Below are 10,871 nucleotides of genomic sequence, written 5' to 3' on the forward strand. Positions count from 1 at the left end.
TAAAAAAGGCAAACGGCAAGTGGCGCATGTGCGTCGGCTACACCGACCTGAACCGAGCTTGCCCGAAAGATTGCTTCCCCCTCCCCAGAATTGACTGCCTAGTGGATGCGACCTCGGGAAATGAGTTGCTAAGCTTCCTAGACGCCTACTCGGCTACAAGCAAATCCGGATGGACCCATCCGATGAGGAAAAAACCAGCTTCATAACCGAGTTTGGCCTATATTGCTACAAGGTCATGCCCTTCGGATTAAAAAATGCCGGGGCGACTTTCCAAAGACTTGTAAATAGGTTGTTTCGGCCCCTGATTGGCATGAAGATAGAGTGCTATGTAGACGACATGGTCGTCAAGACTCAGTTTTCACAAGATTTAATACAAGACTTAGATTCTGTCTTCCAAATCCTGCGTCAGTTTAGCATGAAATTGAACCCCAACAAATGTGTCTTCGGCGTCACCTTGGGCAAAGTCCTAGGGTACATTGTCAATCGGCGCGGTATTGAGGCCAACCCGGACAAGATAAAAGTCATTCTAGATATGAGACTACCTCGGAAAGTAAAAGAAGTTCAGAGGCTAAACGGCCACATAGCCACTCTAAGCCGCTTCATGTCCAAATCGGCAGACCGCTGCCTACCTTTCTTCAAAGCAATCAAAGGTAAAGGGTTCGAGTGGACCCAAGACTGCCAGCTCGCGTTTGACGAGCTAAAAGGTTACCTCGCTAGTGTGCCAACCTTAGCCCGGCCCGAGGAGGGCAGGGTCCTAGAACTATACCTCTCAACAAGCGACGAGGTGGACAGTTCGGTACTAATAAAAGAAACAGACCGGGTCCAGCAACCCATCTTTTATGTTAGTAAAATTTTGCAGGGAGCAGAGACAAGGTACCTGCAGATAGAAAAGCTAGCATACGCACTAGTTACAGTGGCTCGGAAACTCCACCCATACTTCCAGGCTCACACCGTCATCGTCCTGACTGACAAACCTCTGAGACAAGTTTTACTCAAACCCGAGGTTTCCGGTCGATTTACGAAATGGGCCATCGAACTCAACGAGTACGACCTCCAATACAAGCCAAGAACTGCTATTAAGGCCCAAGCTTTGGCAGATTTTTTCGCCGAGTGCACTTTCAGCCACGAAGCCCCACAAGTCGAGCCCGAGGTCCCCAGTTCGGGCGAACCCGGAGCTCCCGAGCCAATAGAGTCTGAACCCCGTGAAGTAGCAGCCAGTGTGGCATCTCTCCTAGTCAGGCGAAACGCGAACTAGGATGAGGAGCCCTAGATCCTTCACGTGGATGGTTCCTCGAAACAGCAAGGCAGCAGAGCTGGAATAGTCTTATGCGGCCCGGGTGGCACAAAATTAGAATACGCACTACGCTTTGAGTTCGTTGCATCCAACAACGAGGCAAAGTACGAAGCACTGATAGCTGGGCTGGACCTAGCATGAAAGGTAAAGGCAAAACACTTGGTCATCTGCAGCGATTCCCAGCTCGTGGTCAACCAAGTTACGGGCGAGTATGAAGCACACGAGCTCTCCATGATCGCATATTTGGCGAAGTAAAAGAAACCCTGCTCAACTTCCAGTCACACTTCATCAGGAAAATCCCGATGTCAGAGAACACTGAGGCCGACACTCTGTCCCGGTTAGCCAGCACAAGCCACAACAACATGAGAACTGTGTACATAGAGGGCTTACCTCGGCCTAGTATTCTCGGGGGGACAGAGGAGGTCGCTCCCATCTTGGAAGCAGAGCCGAGCTGGATTGACCCACTGGCGAGCTTCTTGATAGATGGAACCCTCCCTTTAGAACGCAATGCGGCCAAGAGGGTGCAACGCCAGGCAGCCAAATACGTCATAATAGATGAACGGTTATACCGACGGTCGTACACACTCCCCTACTTACGTTGCTTGCGACCTGCCAAAGCCGAGTTTGTACTCCGTGACACTCATGAAGGCCTGTGCGGCGGACACTTGGGGGGCAGAGCACTCGCCCAAAAAGCACTTCGACAATGATACTACTGGCCAACGATGAAGGCAGAAGCTGTCGAGCTCGTCAGAAAATGCGACAAGTGTTAGAAGCACGCCAATATCCACCATCAACCTGCCTCCGACCTCAAATACCTCGCCAGCCCGTGGCCCTTTGCACAATGGGGCATCGACCTCCTGGGGCCATTCCCACCAGCAACAGGTGGAAGAAAATTCCTAGTTGTTGCAGTAGATTACTTTACGAAGTGGATAGAAGTCGAACCTCTGGCAACTGTTGCGGCCCAAAACATACAGAACTTCTTTTGGAAGAACATAGTATGTCGCTTCGGGTTACCTCGGGTACTAATCTCCGACAACGGCAAGCAGTTCGAGGATATCAAGTTCCAAGATTGGTGCCAGAACATGGGGATTCAGCAAAACTTTACATCAGTCGTGCACTCGCAGGCAAACGGTCAGACGGAAGTAATGAACAGAGTCATCCTTCGCGAACTGAAAGTACGTCTGGATCAAGCTAAGGGATTGTGGGCCGAAGAGCTACCAAGTGTCTTATGGACTCACCGAACTACAGAAAAAACCGCCACGGGAGAAACCCCCTTCAACCTCACCTACGGCACTGAAGCAGTGATCCCGGCGAAAATCGAAGTACCAACATTGCGACTAGAAACATACGACGATCGGACGAATGAAGATGAGTTACGTACCAACCTTGACCTGTTGGACGAGGTAAGGGACCTCGTGCATATCCGAACAGCGGCATACCAGCAGCAGGTAGCTCGCTACTACAATACCAGAGTAAAGCAACGAAGCTTCCGAGTCGGCAACCTGGTCCTTCGTAAGATTATGGTGCCCGAACCCGGCGTGGGCAAACTTGGACCAAACTGGGAAGGGCCCTATAAAGTAAAAAGCGCGCTTGGGGGGCATACGAACTCGAAACCTTGGAAGGAAAACAAGTACCTCGAGCATGGAACATCGTGAACTTAAGGCGATACTACCTATAAACCGCCAAGCGAAGTGGACGAAATCAGGTCCTACGTGCCACGATGCAAAGCCAAGAGGAACCTCGGCGTAAATAAGCAAAGAAGTCGAGCATATTATCAGCTCGGCAAAAAATTAGTTCGCTGCAAAAAGCCTTCACGGCAAAACAGGTCGCGGAAGTATAATAACCCGGACAAGAAAGTGGCATATTCAGTTCGACAAAGAATCAGTTCGAGGAAAAGGAACACTTGGGCAAAAAGATTATCTATTCCGTTGCAAGAAACAGGAGTACATTGGCCATCAGAAGGGACTTACAAAAAAAAGAGGTTGTTACATGCCCGGAGCTACTTCTTCGCCATAAGAAGGCACTTCAACAACACCCGAAGGCCCTGCCTCTCCTTCAGAGTCTGACTCGCCATCGACAACATTGGCCATCTCCTGAGTTATACGCGAAGTGGCTAACATCGAGGTTAGGGTACGTGTTCCGGATCATCCACCTGCTCAGTTTGAACCCCCTCCTGTAAGAATCCACCATCAGATCGTCAAAACGCGGAGAGGCAATGTAGTCTTCAACGGCCTTCTTCTTGGCATCTTCAATGCCTTGGGAAAAAATCTGTGTTCTCTCCCTGATGTCCTCCTAAAGAAATTCGACTTGATGCTGCAAATCCAACTTCAAGTCCGCCATATGCTTGACAACTACCCCCATGGCCTCGGCGTCACGCTAAGGCCTTGCCTGTCTGGCCATCGTGACGCGAGCAACCTCTTCAGCAGCATAAGCGGCCGCCTCAGCAGCTCGGGTATTCGCCTCTGCAGCACGGAAAGCTTCTTCAGCAGCATGAGCGGCAGCCTCAGCAGCTCGCGCCTGTCGCGAGCTCCTCTCCACTTTGGCCGCTAAGGCATGAATTGAAGAATTCACCTACCAAAAGAAACAAGTGAGCAATAACAGCAAAAGCGACAGAAAATGAAAAAGGCAGACGGAATCTAACTTACCACCATAGCATGTGTTACGGCGCGGCAGGCGACCTGATTCAAAGGAAGATCGGTCCACGCCGCGATCTCCTCAGGGAAAGTAGCCTCCCTACTCTTCTGAAGAGCGTAGTTCGGCGTCAACACGCTCCTAAACTCCCCTTAAGCTCCCAAACCCGAGGGCCCGGCCCGCGTATGAGCGGACCCAGATGAGCAGGAGCACTTGAGTATGCAGGAGAGCTCATATGAGTGGTCTCAACATAAGGCGCCCCGGCAGTTTCATGCATCGGTGGAGTCACTTCGGGCTCCCTGGGCAGATCCTCCAGCGTGTGGTCTGGAACTTGGGGCTCCTCATCCAGGAGTTCTCTCCGCGTCCATCACACCTGCAGAAACGAGTTCGACATCAGAAAAAATGAAAGAACAAAGCAAGCAAGAAACCGCATAGCTAGAAACCTACCCGAACTCAGGCCGGCTGCAATAAGCTTGGCCTCCGTTAAGTAGTGATGGCACTTTAAACCTTGCCATGCCCATTGTCGAAGGCCCTTCACCGTCTCTTTATCGAGAGTAACACCTGAATCAGGAGCAGTCTCACCCCCCCAGTCTGAAAGGGCCATCCTTGTGCACTTCGCACACCGAAGTAGTCCCGCTTCCACGCCGGGACCTTATTAGGAAGATCGTGCAGAAGCTTAAAACCCTAGCGAGGAGAAAGGTAATATGCCCGTCTTCCCCCAGGAAGAGAACCCGCCTATCTCTTGAGCATCAAGATGGAGGAGAATATCTCTAAGTCCAAGGGGAAATTCTGCTCGCAAAAAAGGGAAATTGTCCCCACCAGGTTCCGAATAGAGTTCGGATGAAGTTGGCCAATGGTGACACCGAAGTGGTTTATAACTTCGACGAGAAGGGGGTGGAAAGGAAGTCGCAACCGCGCAGCGAGCTGCTCTTGAAAAATCACGATCTCATCAGGACCGTGTTCCCACGGAAAGCTACCCGAAGGAATAAAATATGTATACCCCCCATGAAGGTTGTAAGACATAAGTACAGATTGAAGCCCCTCAGGCGTCATGGTCGAGGGACCAAACCTGTCTAGCATCCGACCTCGGCGAGAGGTAGACGCCAAACTGCCCAAAGCGGTTCGGCCTACTGGTTCATAGTCCTCGAGTTCCACCTCATGATCACTGAGGCAGTCGGGGGACATGGATCGGTTGGTAGAACCTACGTCGGACCTACTTGAAGAGTCGTCTGAGCTATCAAAGCTAGACATTGAGGAAAAGGTGGATTCAGGAAGGTACTCACCGGAAGAAAGTTTTGAAGGCTCCGGAGACAAGAACAAGCCAAAGAACCTTGAAGGTTATGTAACTAGCCTTGACGCGAGCTGAAAAGTTGGACGCGAGCTTAGTAGACAACACAGAAGTGACAAATCGACTGGGGTCCCCCACTATTTATAGCTACAGTAACCAAGAATCGACCGTGCAGATCAAAGACGATCCGACGACCCACGTTTTCGCTGACCGCACGTCTCATAAGGTCGAGACGTGATTGGTGCACGTCTTTCCAAAAAAGAGCGAAACGTTAGCGCACACCTTCTTGAAACCAACGTCGCGCCGACACGCGTCTTTCTGAAACTGACTGCGCCGCACGTCTCCCTGACAGTCGCCCGCGCACGTACAACAGTGGCACGCCTTTTTGAATGACCCGCTGTCACGTCCCAGCGGCACGAATTTTTGAAATTTAAAACGTGTGCTGTCATAACCATCAACATTTATGAGTAGGCACGTTTCCAACCTTCTCGGAAACCGAAGAACCCTGGCAAAAGCAACTCACGCAGTCAAGATTCGAAGGACGGGACAAATCCACCTACTACCTCGCGAAACTCCCCACACCCGGGCAAGACCCTTGGCGCGAGGAGTGGGGGGCAATTGATGAAGGAAGATTTGGCCCGACCTCACAGTTATGCGACACGTGGTAGAAACAACAGCTCGGCGAAAGAGCCAAGCCTAAGGCGTGAACAAGGGGACACCAGCGGACTGAAGTCCCTACGGGGGGCCCGAACTCACCCTTGGCCCAAAACTAGAGTAATCCGAACTGGCCAACCTTGTAACAGCTCGGGATATACCTCGCCGAACTGGCCAACCTTGTAACAGCTCGAGATATACCTCGCCGAACTGGCCAACCTTGTAACAGCTCGGGATATACCTCGCCGAACTGGCCAACCTTGTAACAGCTTGGGATATACCTCGCCGAACTGACCTGCCTTGTAACAGTTCGGGACACACCTCGCCGAACTGACCTACCCTATAGATACCTCCGAACTCAAGACTCCGCCTCGCTCACCACTCCACATCACCTTCTGGGCACCAAAACCAAACAAATCGTACCATGCCTGACACTAAGGAAGTCCATGCCCGAGGGGCGCCACACTTGACTGACTTGGGATCTGACGCTTGGCGGCCGCACTCTAAACGGCCACCTGCCACCGCCACTGACACCGCCATCTCCAGTTAGAGAGACGGTTAGGCAGTGACGGTTCTGTCCCAACAAAAAGGACGACGGCCAAATTGACAAGCGCAAGGGTAATCATACCCGACCTGACAAGGGCCTCGGAGCGAGTGCGCGAAGTGATTATAAGAGCCCCCTGCCCCCCAACAAAGAAGGTATGCAAACTTTGCACTATCTGGTGTTATCTTGCTTTTGAAGGATTCTAACTTGAGCTTCGGAGCCGCTACACCGGGTTCCCTCCCGGAGCTTCCTCATCTCCTCCGTTTCAGGTTCCCTGCTACCCAGTTCAGAAGCAAGGTCGTTGACAGCTAAGACCGGTCGGATCGCGCTTCATCAGTTGTAGAGATGGTCTGAGTACAGTCTTGTGAGGACTGAATCCAAATTCCTAGATTCTTAGAATTTTCAGTAAAGCATAATTAAAAACTTTTTTTTTCATTTTTTAATTAAAAAATACAAGGAAATAGGACTTAGTTTGGACTTGTGTTTATGGTAGCAAACTTTGGGATGGGGATAGAACTTGGCATCTAATCTAGGGTCATAGAGACTAGAGGGCTCCAATTGTAAATTTGTAATGCCATCTACGGGATTCGTATGCTGTTTAGAGTGCAATTTGCTTAGACAACTCAAGTGGAAGAATTTGTGTTAAATAATCAACATAATAGTCAATCCACCTAGATAGAAATTTATATATTGCAAAGTGTATAAAGAATGTCCACCCTAGCCCAACCCGAGGCTTTTAAGTTTTAACCCCCATCCCTAACCCTAACCCAATCTAGGGGTGTAAGCGGGTCAAGCATATTCACGAACTACTTGGACTCGGTTCGAGTTGAGATTGACTCGAGACAAGTACTACGTCGACCCAAGTTCAAGCTTCACAATAACCGCTCGAGTGGCTCATGAGCCTAATTGAGTTCATGATAAAATACCATTTTTAATATATTTGCATTTATAATACAAATAAATATTAAATTTTTGACATTAACATATTTATAATATAAATAAATACATTTATAATTGATTTCCAAATATATATTTTTCTTTACAGTATTTATAATATTAATTTATTTTTACTTTTAATAAATAATTTATTTATAATCAACTTGAGTCGAATTGAGCTCGATTAGCTCATGAGCATCAACTTGAGCCGAATTCAAGCCAAATACATGAAACTAGATTAAGATCGAGTTGAGTTTTGAGCTGAGCTCAAGTTCAAGCAACCTGATACTCAACTTGATTGCACCCCTAACCCAATGTGACCTTCAACCAGATTTAGTCGATCTAACCCTAACCCAACCTAAATTCTCTTCGATCCTAATCCAACCAACCCAATCCAAAGTTGTCTTTGAGTTGGGCATTCTTTTTCCCATTCACTTCAAATCTCATAAAAATATCTCAAATTCTTTTAGTCTTTGTCTAGAAGACTTAAATTCAACTTTTGCGACCACGTTATTTGTTGGTATATGCTTGCTTGATGTTTTCATCGGTTTTCAGTAAAAAAAGAAAAACTGGAAGAATGCTTGAAATGAAAGTCCAATATACATTATGATGGATCTTCTATTGAAAATCTAAAATCATGGTATCAACAATAATAAAATTAATATCATCGATAACAACTTGACAATAGGGCCAGTACTCAAGACAAGTGGATTATGATAGTATCCGTATAATAGAGTCCGGTTAGCACTAGTAGAGTTCGGTTAGGTAAGGTTGGGTCTAGTTGCCCAAGGAATCAATCCTAACCCAATCCAAAGTGAGGTCGTATTAGCAAAATTCAACCCTAATCATAACCCAATTGTTAATCTGACTTTTTTTTTTTTTGGGAATTAGGATTGGTTTTCAGGCTAGCGGTTAGCCCGGCCCAATTTGCACCCTAACTCCACTTGACCACTTGACCACTTGTTTATTCTCCATGAAGTGGATCTCCGTAGGCGACCACATCTATGATCTAGCGATAGCCCATAAGTAAGAGGAACGTGTTTTGTACTATATAATAAATTTAATAAACTACTATTATTATTGTTATCAATAAATGGCCAACACACACAGCAAGACCAGCCATTTTTGTAAGAGGTGAAAGAATAGTTTCTAAGAGGAAATTCGTGCTATTAAAATTAGTTTGCTGCTTGGGTTTCAAATCACCCACGCACCAGCAAGTTTTGAAGCCACTTGGGCAACCCTAAGTTACATGACTATACTTGATTCATTCTTATGGGCAAATTTTATGTTAAAAAATATAATGGATAATATTTATTTGGGATTTTGGAAAATTACCAATATAACATGGACCATTGGGCTGAAGCCCGTAGATTTGGAAAAGTATTGGAAAGCCCAAAACCAGGAGGACTTGCGTATTCCTCTCACTAACATTAGTGGCATTATTCATGATGCAATTTTTAGCCTTAAGGGAAAAACCGCGGCAAGTGTTTCTTTCCGGCAACTTCATTCAATATTGCAAATTTAAAAATGAGAGCCCAAAAACTCTGTTTATTTGCAGAGAAAATTAAAAGTGGATGCAAAATTGGCACCCGGTTCAATTTTGCAGTAATTTGTTTATAATTATGATTTATACTTCTGTCTGATACTTTTCTTTTGTGGGGGGTGGGGAGGAGGAGGGGTCTGATATGTATTTACTGGCATGATAATCCAATAATTGATCTAAAACTTGTGCCACTTACTCCTGCCTCAATTATATCTCATGTAAAATGGGGATCACGTAAATTTTGGCCCATCAATAAAAGACAACAACAAAATTTGGAGGAGGAGGTTTTGGATCGGTCATCAAGGTTTTTTTTTAAAGCACGTTGCTTGGGATTCTTCTCCTTCCTCCTCTTCTTTTAAAGTTACGTTTGATAAGATTTATTGCCTCTAAATGGGCTTTTTTTAGAATCAGTTGTTTTAATGAAAAAAACACTTATGTGACAATATTGATGGTTCAGAAAAGGCCTTTTCCAATATAAAGACGATATTACCCTTCATTGGAAGGGGTGACATGGAGTGGTGAGAATTACTTTTCAACCAATTTTTTAGGGAAAAACAAGGAAAAATGGCTAAAAATTCGAACCTAGTTATAGCTCACCAATGCTGCAAGTGGTGAGAAGTGAAAAATGAAAAGGACAAACAAGGAATGAGAAGATGGGTTAAGGGTTTTAGAATCAACGGGGCATTTTGAGTATTAAGAAATATTTAAATGGGCAAAGCTAAGATGGAAAATAAGAAGCAGTTCTTGAAAACACAAAAGCCAAAAGCCGCTCATCAACTGCCTTTTTCTAATGGGCTTTTTTTTTGTGGAAAAAAATGGTTATTTCTTTTTCACCAAAACGCTTTTAAAGGGTGCTTTTGGCTTCTAAAACGCAATAAGCACCAAAAACGCTTGATTTAAGCCCCACCAAACATAAACCTAATACCACAGAGAACTTGCAACTGCATGAATTTTATCTCATGCATCCATATTGGATTGGACGCCAAGTGACCATCTAAGCTGGGGCCATCTGTTTGTAATATTACTTTGGACAAGATATTACTAAACCTAATATACGAGCAACCTAAGGCAACAGAAAGAGAAATGAACTTGAGCTTCATTCATCGATTTCCTGTTGAGCAATCCACCTCGAGTGACCTTCATTCCTTAAAGAATTTGCTGCTTGGTTTCCCTCGCGATGGACTTGAGAGTATAAAACGCTGATGTTACCCTCCCACACTATCTTCCTGCATTTCTTCCTGCATGGTTGTAGAGCCTTTGAGAGTATCTATTGTCATCTTTGAGTCTCATTTGATAATGAGTTTTCCAGCACCTAACTCTTTAGCCAGTCTAAAGGCTTCTAGGTTCTAGCCCAGCCCGCATTTCCCACGGTGTTCAACCCTTTCGCTGAAAAATCCAGTTTAAGGGAGGCTTATAACAAATATGGGAAAAGCCGTATAATACTACTCTAAGGTTGTATTTAGCATTCCTTATTTTTAGGATATATATATATATATATATATATATATATATATATATATATATATATATTTTTTGTAGTTAAAATGTTTATACAAACACTAAGGCTCCATTTGGTTTGCGGGAATAAGGGTTTGGGATTAAAATTAGAATAGAATATTTCAATTCTAACTGTTTGGTTGAGCAGAATCAGAATCATCATTCCCATTCTTATTAGAATGGCATTACCCATTTGAGGGAATGGTCATTCCCTGCCCTTCATTAGGAATAAAATTCCATTCCTATTGATTCCAATCTCCATTTTCATTTCTGTCTAAACCAAACAGATTATGGGAATAAATCCTTCCAATTTCGATTCCAATTCTAAATGCAAATAAAGCGGACCCTAAGTCTTTAAAATAAAGAATGCCGAATTCGAAATATGTTGCCCAAGACGCTACCCACACCCCACCCTACCCATAAGTGCAGAGTCATGTGGGTATAGCAGATCCGAGCTCCACTCTTTCACTATCATTTTTGAAAC

The sequence above is a fragment of the Nelumbo lutea genome, chromosome 5 (genome assembly GCF_056320005.1).
Source record: "Nelumbo lutea isolate HS-2025 chromosome 5, American lotus-T2T, whole genome shotgun sequence".
Classification (NCBI taxonomy): domain Eukaryota; kingdom Viridiplantae; phylum Streptophyta; class Magnoliopsida; order Proteales; family Nelumbonaceae; genus Nelumbo; species Nelumbo lutea.